The 17,818-nt window shown below is 37.8% G+C and overlaps 1 pseudogene; it reads left to right on the forward strand.

The window, feature by feature from the left end:
- Positions 1-1,760: 1,760 nt before the first annotated feature.
- LOC149001054 (UDP-glycosyltransferase 73C1-like) lies at positions 1,761-2,676 on the forward strand (annotated as a pseudogene).
- Positions 2,677-17,818: the final 15,142 nt, after the last annotated feature.

Below are 17,818 nucleotides of genomic sequence, written 5' to 3' on the forward strand. Positions count from 1 at the left end.
TTTATTTTTCGTTTCAATTCGATTGCATTAGATGTATAGATTATGATCGTTTAGTTTAGTTAATTAGTTAACAAAAATTGAATCATTCCACTCTCGCATTACTATTAAGAAGTTGAATTCTAAGTGGCATATCTCCTTGAGATCAACCCGTTAGCTACACGATACCATGCGCTTGCGGTTATTATACATAATTAATTGTTGCTATTTTAATTTCTTTTATTGATATAAATTGTTGTAAATTTATATTTACCATGATATGCATGTGTATGACTTTGCATGAATGGAATGTAAGATTTATTGCTTGAGTATTTCTCTTTGTTGTTGAATCATATATTATTGATATGAATATGGTGTGATATTGTATGAGATGAAAGATGAAGAACAATATTAATATCTTTACCTCGTATTTTCTACTAGGGTCGTGGGTTCGCCCATTGCCCTAGTGATCTTATGTGATTGCCTATGTTACGATTGGGGAATGGGAAATGCCCTTTTGGCATTTCTGCCATAGGACACCAGAGGAGGCGGAATGGGACGCATTCTTATGGTGCCCTTGGCACTTTCCCTGATTTCTGATTGACATATGTAGGGCATATCTAGAAGTGTTTGGCTAGGTAACCTCATGAGTACTACTACCCTTCTGGTAGGGGTATTGAAACCGGTTAACCCGTGATGTCAATGGCTAGGTCCTGTGAGCATCAAGCAAGCCCACTATCATCATGAGATGTTAAAGTTGCATACAATAGACAAGGGCTCATGGGCGCTCAAGACCGATGAAATGACCCGTGAGAGGACATGGAGAGCATCTTGTCCATTATATGTGGATGACCATAGGGTTAGGGGTCAACGTAGTCTGAGTTGGTTGGTGCCATAGGATACATTGACTCTAGGTGGGAAAAGATACTGAACCGAGTTGGTTGGTGCCATAAGGGAAGTATCCAGACCATACGTAGTACGAGACCGTATGACTTTACATTGGGCTTAGAGTAATCCTTGACATGCGCCAGATCTTATACCAATGGTGATGTGAGAGAGTGGTGACTTATACCCCAGCCACGGATTGATGTGACTTGACCCAATTGCCACGGAGAACCCAACAAACGTGCTTGAGTGCCGTGAGGAAAGAGTGATGAGACTGCCTAAAGAAGACTGGTGTATGACTTAATGCGTGTCTACTTTAGAGACTACATTATAGAGTGAGGAACCTCATCTCATCACCATGCATTTGTTGTTTGTATTATTAAATACATGATTGTTTTATGAATTATGATATGGAATATGGATGAATGTATTGACATGAATGTTAGTTACCTCACTGAGTTCTATGAACTCATTCCTTTATTTTGTTTGTTTCTTTAGACTGCTCCACAAGTTATGACTACTTTGAGGATCCTTTGATGAATGGCTACCAAGAGGGCGTTGTCAGAGAAGAACTGGAAGCTCATGATGCTTCATGTTCATATCAGGACTGCTCTTATGGAGTTTCTTTCCTTAGAGCTTCCTTAAATGATTTTCCGCTGCAACTTTAAATATTCTTTCTCTTCTAGGACTCTGATGTTTAGTTTTAATTTGAAGTAATGGATGATTGAAATCATTATTTCAGATTTGATAATTTATTACTTGAACTTGATTTATTCTTATCCATTTAATTATGCTATATCATGTTTGTATGGATTTGTCACTGAACCTAGATCTTGCGGTGTATCACCTCCACGGGTATTCGGGTATTACCGGATCCGGCTGGGTGGGGTGTGACACACATGATTCCCATGACAAACATAGCAAGGTTGCTAGCCCATCAAGGCGTCATCATCACCATTGTGACAACCCCAGTTAATGCTCATTGACTTAAGGCAATTATGGTTGGGAAGTAGTATCCAAGCCGAATTCAACTTCAGCAACTTCGTTTCCCATCCAAAGAAGCAGGGCTTCTAGAGGGATGTGAGAATCTGGACCATGTCTCTTCAGCAGAAATGAACACTAATTTCTTCAAAGCTGTAAGCATGACCCAACCAACCTTGGAACAATCTCTTCAAGAAATTAAGCCATACCCAAGTTGCATAATCTCTGACATGACTTTACCATGGACATCTCAAACAGCTCTAAAGCTTGGAATTCCGAGGATTTACTTCAATGGCATGTCTTATTTCAGTCTTTATTTAATGCAATCAAAACTTACTCCATTATAGACCCCATGACAAAGTCGAATCTGATTGTGAACTCTTTGTTGCACCTGGCATGCCCCATAAGATCAAGCTAACAAAGACTCAGCTACTGGGACTTGTTCTTGATGGATCACTTTCAAGAATTTCATAGACAAATCAGAGTCTGAACTAACATCAAATGGGTGTTGATCAACAGTTTCTACAAATTTGAAACTTGTTATGTGGATGAGGTACCAAAAGCATATGAATAAGAAAGCCTAGTGTGTTGGCCCTGTTTCACTATATAATGGAAGCTTCAGATAAGACTGACAGAGGCAATAAAGCAGCCATTGATGAAGACCAATGCTTAGAGAGGTTTGATTCCAAAGAAGCAAAGTCTGTCATTTATGTTTGCTTGGGGAGCTTGTTAAAATTGAGCAAGGCAATGCTTAAAAAAAGAGAGATCGCGCATAACACGAGAAAAACAATCAAGAGAGACAAGGAGTTAACGTGGTTCAGATATTTCACCTAGTCCACAGAGGTAAACCCCCCATTCGTCTTGCTTCTAGGGAGGAATTTCAATCTCTTTAAATAGAGAATTAAAAAGAGATGGATATGAGGAGGTATAATTATTTACAACAAGATTATGGGCTATATTTCCTTCATTTTCTTGACTACAATCACATCTCTTTCCTTGATTTGGTCATTGACTATTGGCATGATCGTTCCAGTTCCTTGATTTCCTTGATCACAATCTTCCTTGCTTGGGTCCTTGACATTGGCATGATCTTTCCAATTCCTTGATTTCCTTTATCACAATTAGATCCCTTTCCTTGATTGGGTTCTTGATGACTCATTGGTGTGATCTCTTCAACACTCCACTCCAAGTTGGGGTGAAGATATTTTCTGAGGTCAACTTGGAAAACATCCCCTAGAACCTTTCTTTTGGTGAGGCCTTTGTAAATATGTCAGCAAGTTGCTCTTCACTGCGAACATATGGAGTCTCAATGGTTTAATCTTGAACTTTTTCACAAACAAAGTGACAGTCAACCTCTATGTGCTTTGTTCTCTCATGGAATACTGGATTGGAAGCAATATGTGTTGCAGCTTGGTTATCAAAAAATAATTTCATAGGTTGAGAAACTTCACACAGCCCACTTCTTGTAACAATTTTTTAGCCAAACAAGCTCACTAGCCATAGATGCCATTTTCCTATATTCTTCTTCAATGCTCAAGCATATAGCCACGTATGCATATGTGGACGACCATAGGGTTAATGTCACACTCCACCCAGCCGGACCCGGTCATACCCGAATATCCGTGGGGGTGATACACCGCAAGACCTAGGTTCATTGACAATTCCATACAACATATGATATAGCATAATTAAAAGGACAAGAATAAATCAAGTTCAAGTATAGAGTTATCAAATTTGAAATTATAGTTACAATCATCCAAGACTTAAATCAAAAGTTATAACATCAGAGTTCCAAGAAAGAAAGCGTCTACAACGGAAATATTCAAGGGTATTGGTAAAAGATACCCTCACCCCCTCCCAAAAGAAATCAACATGTAAATATAGAAAAGTTACATGAAAGATACGAGAGATTTCCTAACGATGGCGAGATCTCTATCACTAAAAGCCTACTCTGTAGGAGCAGCCGGAGCATGAGCACGAAGCTTCGTACACTTCCACTTCCTCCTCAATTGTACCTTCCAAAAAGCTTCCTTGCGACGAATCCTCCACTTGGAAGAGGGCCTCATAATCTGTAGAAAAATCTAAAGACACATACACAAATAAAGGAATGAGTTCCACAGAACTCAGTGAGGTTAACTAACATTCATGTCATGCATTCAACCATAAAATCCAATGCAAGGTCCTATGATCTCATACAACATATGGTCCAGATATCTCCCCTCATGCCTAGTGCCCTTTTGGTTCGATACCTTCCCACCTATGAATGGAATCCTCAACGGGAGGCATCTGTTGGATCTCATTCCTTAACTCAATGGTCATCCACATATAATGAACATGATGATCTCCATGTCCTCTCACGGGTTGGTTACCTGTCTTGAGCACGCAGGAGCCCTTATCTATTATATGCAATCTTACCAAACTATGATAACAATGGGCCTTCTTGACATAGGACCTAGCCACTGGCATTATGGGTTAACCGGCTTCAATACCCCTACCGGAAGGCTAGTATACTTATAGGGATTCCTAACCCAACACTTGTAGACACCTATCATTCATGTAGTTGGTCTAGATGCAATCACAAAAGGTCACTAGGGTAATGGGCGAACCCACAACCCTAGTTAGTAAAATAGGATAAGAGAAATAATCTCATCCAACATCATTCATCTCATACATTCTCATACCGTTTTCATATCGAATAATATAATATTCAAAATAAAGAGTAAAACTCGATCATTCCAACCTTACCTTCCATTCGCGCAAAGTCACACACAAGCATATCATGATAGATATAAATTTAAATACATTTATATTACCAATAGAATTTAAAATAGCAACACTCAATAATACATAATATGTCATTCCTCGCCTTTCAATTTGATTGCGTTCTCCAAAGTCCCAAATTTTACACTCATGAGAGTCAATGATTATATTCAAATAAACCTAATCATGTAAGAGAATTGACAGATATAAATTAGAATTCAATTGGGTTTCAATAGAGTCCCCAAGATCACCCAACAAAAGCCCAATCTGACAAATAGGTTCAAAATTCTCATTATCAACCTAGTTTTGGCAAAAAATCATTATTTCACCACCGATTCAAAGGTACCTTCAATTTGACCCCATTCATTCTAAATCAAAAAAGGCCTCAAATTTGGCTCTCGCGAGTACTCATGGGCTTCTCTGAGGGCCAAATGCGAAATCATTTGTAATGATTCGCACAAATAACTCACAATAGACGCAAGCATAAATACAACTATTTATGAGCACTCATTGATAGGATCTTAAAATAGGGTTTTAAACACCAAAATCCTTATTTTTCCCCGAACTAGGTAATGGGCGGTCGACTAGATGTTCAACTAGTCCGATTGCGGTGATTCTCGGCTTGAATGAAAGGTCTTTCGATTATCTACACTTGGATGAAATTACCTCATCATTTGGATTCTCCATCATCGATTTCTAGACGTGCTAATATCGCCTTTTTACACCAACGTGATTGACATTCTCTCTCCTCTTCAACTCTAGGAGAGAGGTTGAGGCATCACAAGATTCATCCACTTGCATTGGTTCCACTTTAGAATCTTCGAGCTCGATTTGAATGGCCCACAGTTGTCGCTGACTTGAGGCCCGGGTTCGCAGTCCTGAAATTATGGGTTAATGGGTAAGAAGTCCAGGGGATTTCACAATTAAGGAATGAAATCCAAGAGATGCCTCCCGTTGTGTATACTATTCCTAGGTGGAGAAGGATATCGGACCAAAAGATGCCTCCCATTGAGGAAAGAGGTCCAGACCATATGTAGTACAAGAACATATGACTATGCATTGGGGCTAAAGTTATCTTAGACACGCGCCAGTTCTTCGACCAAATGGCGATGTGAGAGAGTGGTGAGCCCTTTGTTATGTTATTATTATTGAGCCCATAGAGAGGAAGGCTAGTGTAAGACTTCACTTGTTGGATGAGCCAACTACAACTATGGTGGTTAAAGTTAATAAAGAAGCTATCTCTCAATTATGGCACTGGCGGTTGGGACACCCATCTGACCAAGTATTACAAAAGTTTATTCAACTTTGTCAATCGATTCTAGATGTTGTTAAACTTGCCATTATTCCAAACAACTTAGATTTCCTTTTTCTAATAGTTCTCATTAGTCTTGTGAATTGTTTGAATTGGTACTCTCAGATGTTTGGGACATGCTCTTATTAATTCTTGGGATGGTTTTAAATACTTCGTCACATTTATTGATAATAAATTCTGGGCCACTTGGGTATATTTACTATCCTCTAAATCTGAAGTGTAGAAAATATTCATGATTTTTCTCAGTTGATTGAAACTCAATATAATACTCATATTAAGATTCTAAAATTGACAATGGTACCGAGTATACCAATGCTCCATTTGAATCCTATCTTCAAAGTCTTGGTATCATCCACCAAACTTCATGTGTAGGCACTCCGCAACAAAATGGAGTGGCAGAGAGGAAAAATTGCCACCTTCTTGAGGTAATAAGGTCCTTGTTGTTCCTTGCTAATCTTCCAAAAAGATATTAGTTTGACGCAGTTTTAACTAGTTGCCAATTAAAGTTTTGAAAATAAAAAATAAGTCTCCAATGGAAATTCTCCTAGGAAGACTAGTGAATGTCTCTCATTTGAGAGTTTTTGGGTGTATTTGTTATGTTCACTCTCAAAATAGTGGAAAGTTGGATCCTAAGGCTAGGAAATTCCTCTTATTAGGATATTCGTTAACAAAGAAGGATATAAATGTCTTAATCTTACAACAAAGAAAATCCATGTATCCTGTGATGTTCAATTTGGTGAACCTCATACCTTTTTTCCTAGCAGGGATCCAAATCAGGGAGAGATTGGAGAATATGATTTGAGTGATCTAGATATTGATTTTTCTCCTACCTTCTTCCAACTCTTAGGGATCCGGAATTGCTTGATGGAAGGAACGTTGATAATGAGTAACCAGTTGTTGAGCAGCACAATAATGATGGCCTTACCCAACTGGTTGAGCCCATTATTGGAGAATTTGAAGAGGCGGTACCAAAATCAGTGACCGAAGACACAACTATTATTCCTCTTTGTTGGTCAATTCGAGCAACTTAACCTTCCACTAGGCTTCAGGATTATGTTACTTATCATAGTACAACACATCCTATACAAGCTTATGTGTGTGGGATAATATTCCTCTTGAGAACCAAATTTTCCTCGCTGTTATTAGTACTCATACAGAGCCAACTAACTTTTCTAAAGCTAGTCATTCAGAGGTGTGGGTAAAAGCTATGATGGATGAGATTAATGCCCTTAATAAAAATAACACTTTGGACATGGTTCATGTTTCACACCCCACACAGTTGAATCCGGTCATACTCGAATACCCGTGGGGGTGATATACTATAGGATCTAGGTTTGCAAGGTCCTAGACTTCCACTGTGAACATTTTTCCTTTCTTTAACTCTGATGATTAAACTCGACTAACCTTGGATAATGACTTCCTGGAGAAGCTTGCTCAACAAGCTAACTCGCACGATCCTCACAACAGCTGGAGATATCATCGATGGATTAAGAAGTCAGCATCAAGTTAATTCTGATGTGACACCAACCCACAATTGGGGGGACAAAAGAGGTGAGTGCAATACTCGAGGCAGACGTTGGACAAATGAGAAGTTTCCTCACCAGCAACGAGCATGTAATGATTCTCAGTGCATTTAATGTTGAATTAAATGTCGTGATTGACGTATGGATAAAGATACGCTGAATCCCTTATCCGCGCTACTTTTCTTAGGAAGTCGCATGAGGACAACTATGTGCCACCACATGGTCTTCTTAGTGACTTCTCATCAGGTATCTCTTACGAGAAGTGCGAAGCCTGAGAAGTGCCAGATGAATCACCCTAGACCAGATTCGAACCCTTTGTCTGATCTAAACGGTCTACCCTGGTTCAGGGGCTTCAACCATAATTTTACCAACTATATTTTGCATCCTCATCTTCGACCATCTAGAAACAAAGGCACAAATAATAAAGTAGTTGCCCAAGCCTCTGCACTAGATATGCATATAGCATTGGGAAAAATTACTCTTCAATTGCAACAGTTCCTTGGAGACACCTCTTCCTCTGAATCAGGAAACTTGGTATAATCATCTGGTAAAATATCTGCCCTTTATTCTATTTGTAAAAATTCTTTTATAGGTGAAGACTAGTATTTATAGATCTCTTTTTTTCAACAATTAACAATTCTCCCAATATTGATAAAAAATCAAAATACAATATTGAGCGGTTTTTAATAAAACAACATCCAAGCCTTTTCCCCTCTTCCTCTCTAGCAGCACTTGGCTCATTCTTAAATGAACTCTTTTGGCGATCTGTGATGGCGTAAGTCGGTATATTTCAGTCGTTGAGGAATTTGTTGTTAGTCGAGTAAAGAAACGAATTTGAATTCAAAAAGTTACAAATTCAAGCAACAGTGAGCACCACTGATGTGGCCATAAACAAACCGAAAAGGGGGTTTTGATTTGAGAATTTGTGAAAGCTCCGTAGCCCAATACATATGGCATGATTCTTCAAGATTGTTATAGCTTGTCTTTGTTCTCTCTCAGCTTCATATCCTTTTTCGTGTATTCCATTTGGGCAGCATTAGATTTTTATTTTATTTTTATTTTATATATATATATATATATATATATATATATATATATATATATATATATATATATATTAGAACCATGAAGGTGTGGTGTATCATTACAACAATTCTGGTGTAACCCAAGCTTTACTAGTGTAAGTTCGGTTACCCTCTCTAATGTTTCGGTTACCCTACTTCTTGTAACCCTATCATTTCTTGTACATATCATTACATCAATACATGAAATGGATGGCTCTACTGCCTTTCTTTTATTTTTCTTGCATCATTTGCAAATGGTTGGCTTGCCGCCTAAGTTTCTTTTTTTAAATTCTTTTACGCATTTAGTTGTCGTTGCTTCTTTACATTCTTTTCTTTTTGTTCTTTAATTCCTTTATGCATATTTTTTTTCTGCAATTTTTGTTCATGTTTTGTTTACTTCTTTTTAGTTTTGGTATATTGATGACTGGCTTGCCGCATGTTTACATATTGTTTTTGTTCATATGCTTTTGAAAATTATACTTTTGTTTTCTTTCTTTCGATTTTCTTCCTAATAGTTTGGCTATGGTATCCGAGGAGTAAAATAGACCATCATGGTATGATTCCTAGAGGTGAGGTTGAAGGTGATTGTAAATCCTCTTTTGTGCTAGGTCTTAGTGATGGGTGATGGCTTCTCTAAGTGGACCACTTTCTTTTAGGAGGGAGAGAGATAATGTGTGTGTTTTCTTGAAGCATGTCTTCAACAACAATAAGCTAGCTGGAGACCAATACAACTACCAATATCCTAAACCAAGTTGAATTAAACAATGACTTTTGACCAATCTTTGACAAAATGGAGTATGCCCAAAGTCCCCAAGCAGGAAATTTACCAAAAATCCATCTTTAGTTTTAGGGAAACCATTAAGACCATTGAACAAACAATACGTGTGTCCTCTGAATTGGAAGAAATCCCTCTTCTCCACAAGCAAGCAATACATAACCTTAAACAACAATACAATTACATCCATTTTGGGTGTATCCAAATTGCAATTAAACCTCTCCACCGAGAAGGATTAAACACTTCCCTTGTTTTGGCCCTTACCCAATTCCATGATTCCCTTTTAGAAGCGGTGGAGACAAGTCTTTCTCGTGGACCAATCTTCTTTAACCATTTCTCAAATCTAACAATATCCCTTGATGACAAAAATATCTTGGATTCTTTAGTCATTAACCTCAAGACCATTGATTATGACGTGAAGCCCGGATCCATACCAATATCCTTACTTTACAGAATTTAATACAAGGTTATGAAATCTGTAGCTCCTAAGGCCCTCAAAAAATCCACGAAAGGACCAACGAAGTTCTTTGAAGGCATTGATTGCCAATCAAGAACAATACAACCCAAGTATGTTGGGAGAGGTTAGTTTTCCCGAACAATGGACCTTTCAAGCTATGCAACCTCAGGTCAAGCCTACCTCTACCATTGCATCAATAACCAGGACTAATCTGGACTGGTAACAATGACCTTCAACGAGATGAACCTCTCTGGCAGACTACGAGGTGAATCCTCAAAGTGAATCAAATACCGAACATCCAGAGCCTCTTGCTTAAGCATTCCCTCTGACACTAGTAATCTATTGTCAGAATCAACAATCAGGCTTAGCAAATTTTTTATCAATAATCAAATAGCCCATGGTGTTTACACCAAGGACAAACAATCTGGACAATCTAAGGAAAGCCAAATTGATCCCGAGTCACCGACCTTCAGCTATGAAAATTCCCCCAAGGAATTCATCATTAATGATGATTATGTCCAATCGACCTTTTTCAATTGATAAAGTGTTGCTCCAGCAAGACTTTAACAGCCCTGACAATACAAGTAGGAAAGATTGGTTTAACAGTAAATTTAATCCTCCTAAACAAATCCAAATTCATGATGCTTGGTATCATGATATGGAACAATACAAAATGAACATGAGAATTTTTGTCTGATTTGCCTCTTATGCTGAGGAACATCAGATAGATTATCCTTGGAACAATGGAACAATTATTCAAAAAATGGCTCGTCAACCAAACCAAAGAAACAATAACCTCTGTCCATCCTCCAATGGATCAAATCAAAATAAACATTGAAGGCGAAGACATTTAGCTGCCTCTTTTAAGAACAAAGAAGGTCTTAAAGGCAGAAGTCTTAAACTGTGAAACAATTAAACTTTGCCAACTCAAATCTCAAAACAATAGGTGAACGATTAACAAGAGTTGAAAACCTTGTCCAGCAAATACCAAAAGAAACTTCCAAATCTATTTTTGAACCAAAACAATCTTTAAACACTCCAATGCTTAAACCTTATCAAACCCCCAAAAATCAATGCGAAACAATTAAGCAAATCTGAAATGCTTAACGATATTGAATCTCGTTTACGCAACCTCATCATTCCCGATACCCCTACAAAATCTGCAAAAGCATTTACTTCCAATACCACTCACCGAATCAAAATGATTCAAGATGAGTATGCTTCGGATATGACTCCAGGTGAGTCCATCATTGAGTTAGTTAGTGAAATCAATATCAATAACAACAATACCCATCAATTAGCCCATTATTACCACCAACCCATTTTCCCTGACCTCCTTATTGAGCAACAAGGTAGGACCCAGACCCAATACCAATCAGGAATCATCTATGAATGGAAGATTGATGGATTAACTGATTATTAAATCAACAATAAACTCCAAGAAATGACCATGGTTGCCAATGCTTATAGGCTCCATGAAACCAATGACTAGTCAGTAGCCATCATTCTCGTAGCAAGTTTTACTGGACAATTAAAAGGTTGGTGGGACCACATCCTCACTCTAACCCAGCACTTAGGAATCCTAAATGCTACCCAAACCAATGTGAACACTGGAGAACTAATACTTGAAAATAATCAACCAATACCTAATGCTGTAAATACATTGATTTACACCATCACCTTTCATTTTATTGGAGATCCGTCTCGATTAAGAGATAGATCTTTTATACATTTATCAAATCTGAAATGCAAGGGTCTTCACCAATTCAAATGGTACAAAGACACTTTCATCTCCAAAGTCTTAACCAGAGATGATGCAAACTCATCTTTCTGGAGAAAAAAATTCATCATAGGATTACCAACAATGTTTTCTGAGAAACTAAAATAGCGTCTGAGAAAAGACCTTAACAATGAAATCCCTTACAACAGCCTTACTTATGGTAATATCATTAGTCTTATACATGAAGAAGCATTTGCCTTATGTACAAACATGAGACTACGTAAGCAAATAAATAAAAAATCCAAGGCTTATAGCAAGGAGTTAGGAGGATTTTGTGAACAATTTGAGTTTGCCCCAATAAAATCCACTAAAACCCACAAATTTCGTAGGCATAGAGAAAAGTATAATGAAAAGAAGAAAAAAACAAGTCTTCTGAACCATACTACAAATCCCATAAATACAACTCCAACAACAAATACCGTAAAAAAAGGCCATTTCTTGGAAAAGGTTTCAAATGCAATAATATTGGTCACTTGGCCAAATACTACCGGATGGCACAAAAGGTCAATCTGATAATTGATGATGAAACTATTCGGAGTTCTATTCTCCAAATGTTCGTTGAACCAGATAGTATATCTGCTTCCGAACATGAAATCAATAACATCATACGGATTCTAGGAGTCTTTCAGACAACTCTGAAGCCATTATCTTCACATGTCCCTGCAAAGGATCAGGAATATGTGAATGCTCAACAAATACCATCAATATGATTAGGAATGAAACTATTCCAAGTTTCTTTATTGAATTTGTTAATCAAATACATGATCCTAAATTAAAGAAACAAATCTTGAACAAGTTAGAGAATATTTAATTCCTAAACCTATTCCCACACAACATTCCAATTACCAACTTATCAACATTTACAATCGGTTTAAACCGTCATCATCTACACCACCTCTCTCAAACAATGACTTAAAAATCCAGGCTTTAGAAGCTTTGACTAGTGACCTCAAAAGGGAGATTATCCAAATAAAATGGGAGTTAAACCTTCTCCAAGGCCAACTCCCCAAAATTTCCAATCATACAAATACCAACAATACTGAACAAATCATTAATCATTTTGTCCCTCTCCAGGACTTCACCCAATTAACCAATAGCATCCATTTCCAATAATGGCATGTTCGAGTTCATCTCCTAATCAATGAATCCTTTACACTATCTACCATTGCCCTGGTCGATACTGGTGCAACCTTTAACTGCATCAAAAATGACTAGTGCCTATTCAATACTATGAAAAAACTACCCATAGGCTTTCTAGTGCCAATGGCTAAAGTCTAGGTGTCAATTATAAGTTGTCAATTGTTTGCATTTACAACAATCAAATACGTCCTGACAAGTTTTTATCCTTGTCAAAGATATCATTACCAATGTCATCTTAGGACAACCATTTCTTGAGATGATTAAACCATTTACGGTAACTCATACTGGAATAACCATCAGTACCCTAGGTAGAGAAATTTGCCTTAAATTTATTGAAAGATCCCAAATACAACCCATTAATCATTTGAAAAAATTGTTTTTTCAACAATACATCAAAGTCAAAATCATTATCCATCATTACTTGTTTGCAACATTGCATCACATAATTGTGCCGAATTTTCACAAAGGCATGTATCATTGCATCATTACATCCCTGACTCTTTTATCCATCCATTTTTCAAGAATCCCAAGAATCCACCATGGCACCACCCAAGGCCCCCTTTTCCAATATCATCATTAATCCAAAGCTTCCTATGGCACTAAAATTGCCCAAGCTGCATCTACAGCCAAAACTAATACCCAAGCCATTGTGCTTCTAACAAACCATATTCCCACATTTTAGCTGGTGCCAACTCCACAACAATATCCAAACCAACAGGAACTACCTCCATGGTCCCTGAAACAATACAGACCAAAGTCACCACTCGGTCCCAAACCAAGTCTGATCAGTCTTCCAGCCAAAGCGAATACATCACCAAACCATTATTCCAGTCCTTGATTAGTGTTGAATCCGTTGCATCCACCCCTTTTGTCCGTGTTACAAGTAAATGCGACCGAGGACATGGCAATGGACATTCCAAAAGTACAGTCAATACCACCGGCAAAGGCAAAAAGCCTGCTACAAAATAATCATATTGCTTGAACAATTACGTCCAGTTCCCAGGACTTGAAGATGGGAAATCGTCAGCCATGAGGACATCAAAGAATGGCCTATTAGCCGTGACGGTAATATCGGCACCCTATTATCCAAAGTAAGATATAGGTTACCGTTATTATTCCGGCAATGAATAGTCTAATGAATCCTATCAGTAAAAGGACAACATGTTCATCATTCTGGTCTAAGAATGGTCCAGCTAATATCTGACTTGGTCAAATAGGATTAAACCAATCCAGCCAAATTGGGTTAATCATTAAGAACCAGGCCAAAAGGGAAAACACTGTCTTTGACGCATGGAATGCCTTAGAATGGTTCTTCATCAATCATTTATGCATCCAACGGTGCATAACAAATATCTGCATCAAGCAGTGCAAAGTAAATATCTGCATCCAACGGTGCAAAGCAAATATCTGCATCCAGCGGTGCAAAGCAAATACCCTCTCAAAAATGCAAATCAAGAGTCAAGATCCAATAAAGACCAAGATATCATTTCAAGTAATATCTCAACATTGCATCTCTAGGGTCAAGATTCTTCCAATCGGACGGCTGAGAACAAAGGTACCCGATAGGTTACTATTCATCTACAATAACCTTATCACAATTTTATCTGACCAAATCCAAGAAGATCTCAACAATGCGATCAAGACCCTTCATTGCTTATCAACAATATCTCACCAATCTCCATCAAGATCATTGGAATGCTTATAAATAGAGATCTTCTCTATTATGAAAGGGACTTGGTTTGGGGACTCTCTCCTTAGACTCTCTTTGAGCATTCATTTCTCCACTTCTCTTTAGAAGTAGGCTTAACCTCCCCCATTCATGTATCATTCCTCAATCGTTTTCCATTGATATTTGTAAACACCACAAAAGATCCCCGTCTTTCCTTATATATATATATATATATATATATATATATATATTGGCCTAAACCAATTGCTTCATATTGTATTTGACCCATTCTTTCTTCCCTCTCTTGCTGCAAACCCGCCTTGTTTAAATATTTTTTTCAGTATTAATTGGGTTTGTTTTATTTAGGGAGGATTTATTTTAGTTTCTTTATGGTTTTCTTCTCTTCTTTTGGGAATCCCTAACCATTTTGAGTGCTCTATTTAACTCATCTTATCTCCTTTTAGTTGTTAGGTTGTTCTCCCTTGCTGTTCATCGAGTTTTATTTTTTTCTCTCTCATGTTCAAACCAAGAAAATGTCTCAAGCTGGGATCGAACATTACTTCTAACCTGCAATGGAAATCATCTATGAAAGACTTGAAATGTCTTGGCATGGAACTAGATCAGCACCCAGCTTATTTAGGATCGGTTAGAGTCATGGGTTGGCTTTAGTAAATTTGTAAAATGCTAAATACTTGAATATAAAGAAACAAAAAGTTGTATTTACACATGTACCCTTGTTAGATTACTTAACACTGTCAGATCATCTTATGTACATGTGGCATCATCCCGACCGTTGGCTGCAACCAACAGCTACTGCAGCAAATAAAAATCCAACTTTGAGTCCCTATTTTTCCTTTTTCCTTTGAGAAAAGCTTAACCAGTCACAGCATTGGCGGCATTAGTAGAGTATTCAAATGGATCTCCCCCTGCCTTTGAATTGCCTAACATTTCTCGCCGTTGGGTCTCTTCTCTTTGAATAGTAGCACAAATACCACAAAAGGATGGAAGAATTTTTTTCATAAGGATTTGGCATTTCAAATCTTCGAACTTGGGTCTAATACTAGCCAAGAGTTGAAAAACTCGGTCTTTTCCTTCTGTTTAATATAAGTGGCGATCGTCTCAGCCTGAGGACAATATTGATGCAACTCATCCTATGTTTTTCTTGAGATTGCCAAGATATTCAGTGAAAGTTTGGGTTGGACCTAGTTTTATGCGTGCGAGTTCCGGCTGTAACTCAAAAACTCTAGACAGATTATCTTCATGTCCATAATATCTTTGAGAGAATCCCACCAAGTTTTTTGCAGTATCTAAATATGCAAAGATCTCATAGATCTAATATTCCATAGAGTTAAAAAGTGAGGTCATGACAATGTTGTCATTGGCCTCCCAATTGGCAAATATGGGATCTGTCAAGTCGAGAGCTTTGATGGTCTTGTTTGTATACCCGAATTTAAATCGGCCACCTAGAGCAATCGTCACAGCCTTGGACCAAGGAAAGTAATTTTTTCCATTCAAAAGAATCAAAGTAAGTCTGTTGCTATTTAATTTCATTCAACCTATTGTTATCACTTGTACTAGAAGAGTCACCCATGATTGGGTAAATAAAAGATGATAACAAAGAAGGAAAACTCTGATGCCAAGTTAAAATTGAGCAAGGCAATGCTTAAAGAAAGAGAGATTGCACATAACACAAGAGAAACAATCAAAAAAGACAAGGAGTTAACGCGGTTCAGGTGTTTCACCTAGTGCACGGAGGTAAACCCCATTCATCTTGCTTCTAGGGGGAAATTTCATTCTCTTCAAATAGAGAATTCCAAAGAGATGGATATGAGTTGGTAATTTAGTTACATTGCTTGTCCAATGGATAGAGAATTATATTGCTTGTCCAATGGCAGAGGATGATAAGGTTGGAGTGTATGTGAAGGGAGAAGAGATTGAGAAGGCGATAGGGTTGTTAATGAGTCATGGAGAGAAAGGAAAAGGTACAAGGAAGAAAGCGGAAGAGCTAGGGGAAATCAGAAACGGAGCAATTCAAGAAGGGGGTTCTTCTCATCTCAACATCACACTCTTTATTCATGATATCAAGCGTCAACTGACAGAGAAACATCCAGAAAAAACTGAGGAGAAGAGTTGATTTCAATTGAAGTGAGAACAAAGAGAGTTACTTTTATTAAACATCTAAGTTGATTTATTTTTTTATAAATCTAGTGTTGGATTAGTCCACTGCACCAAGACGTGCTATGATCATTGTTTTAAGCAATATCTGTTCATGTTCTACTTAACAAGTGTACTTTTGATACAATTATGGCGATTGAATGATTGAAGGGCAGGGCTAGTGCATTGGTAAACCTTCCACATTGGATTCACTCTTTTTTATGGCGGTTAAATGATTGCAAGTTACCAGTAGGATTGACTAAGTGTAAGAAAGAAGCCGCCATTAGAACGAGAATAGAGAAGAGAGAGAACACAAGTGGTTAGATTCAACTCGGGTTGATTCTTGGTTTTCTTTACCTGGAAGAATTCTCTACATGATCATTTTAATGACTGAGATCGAATTTATTTTTCTTTTCTTTTCTGTTTTTTTTTTTTCTTTTGAGTCAGCATTAAATTTCTATATAGCTATCCAAGGAAACACCCCAGGTGGCTGGAAGAGAGTTGTCTACAACGAAAGGGGAGTGGGGACAACCCTTAAAACAAAAAGAAAAACATTTTCGCTCCCTTTGCAACGGAATTTTCAAATCTATTTAAAAGTGCAAAGAGGACAAAAAAAATCATGAATTTCAAAGTTTCATCAAATTAGCTGCTGCTGGCCAATTCAGGGAGTGAGGGTACCCATTGAGGGCAAGAATTGCAAACTTACAATCTGAAAAGAAGATAGTCACTCAAAGGGTTTGGAAGGAGAGTGCCATCTAGAAAGCATCTCTGATGACTTCTAATTCTAAACTATAGCCGAGAACCTGTATATGTCATTGATTTGCAGCAACAAATGATCCCCCAAGATCCCATAATAGGCACACCCACAATCTCCTTTACTTGTGTTGCTATCTCATATTGCTTCTGTGTATATTGTGTAATTTTCATCATCTACATTGTATGCGGATATTGCTACATGTGTTTGTGGTTCCACATCGTTGTCGAGAGTTCTTTCTATTGACTGAATGTCCGCTAAACACCAAAAAAAAACTTGCCATTGTTTTAGGGGATGAAGGTATCCCCTTTGAAGAGAGCAGTGTTTCTTTTCTTCTATATATTCGAACTTAGTGTGATCCAAATGGTATCTCTAGCTCTAGATTCCGTGTTCTTGAATTTTGAGTGAAGAAAGTGCATCCATTCTTGCACTGAATTACACACAAATTCATTTATCTCTAGTTCTAATTGCATGTCACCATCATTGTTCGATCTATGAGCTCTCTGAGGCTTGAGACTTTTGGCAGCAACAGAGAACGGGAAGCTTTAGTTGTAAGAAGAGCACTACTAGAAGCCCTAGAGAGTGGGC

The sequence above is a fragment of the Hakea prostrata genome, chromosome 11 (assembly GCF_041222555.1).
Source record: "Hakea prostrata isolate BN-2017 chromosome 11, UWA_Hpros_2, whole genome shotgun sequence".
Classification (NCBI taxonomy): Eukaryota; Viridiplantae; Streptophyta; class Magnoliopsida; order Proteales; family Proteaceae; genus Hakea; species Hakea prostrata.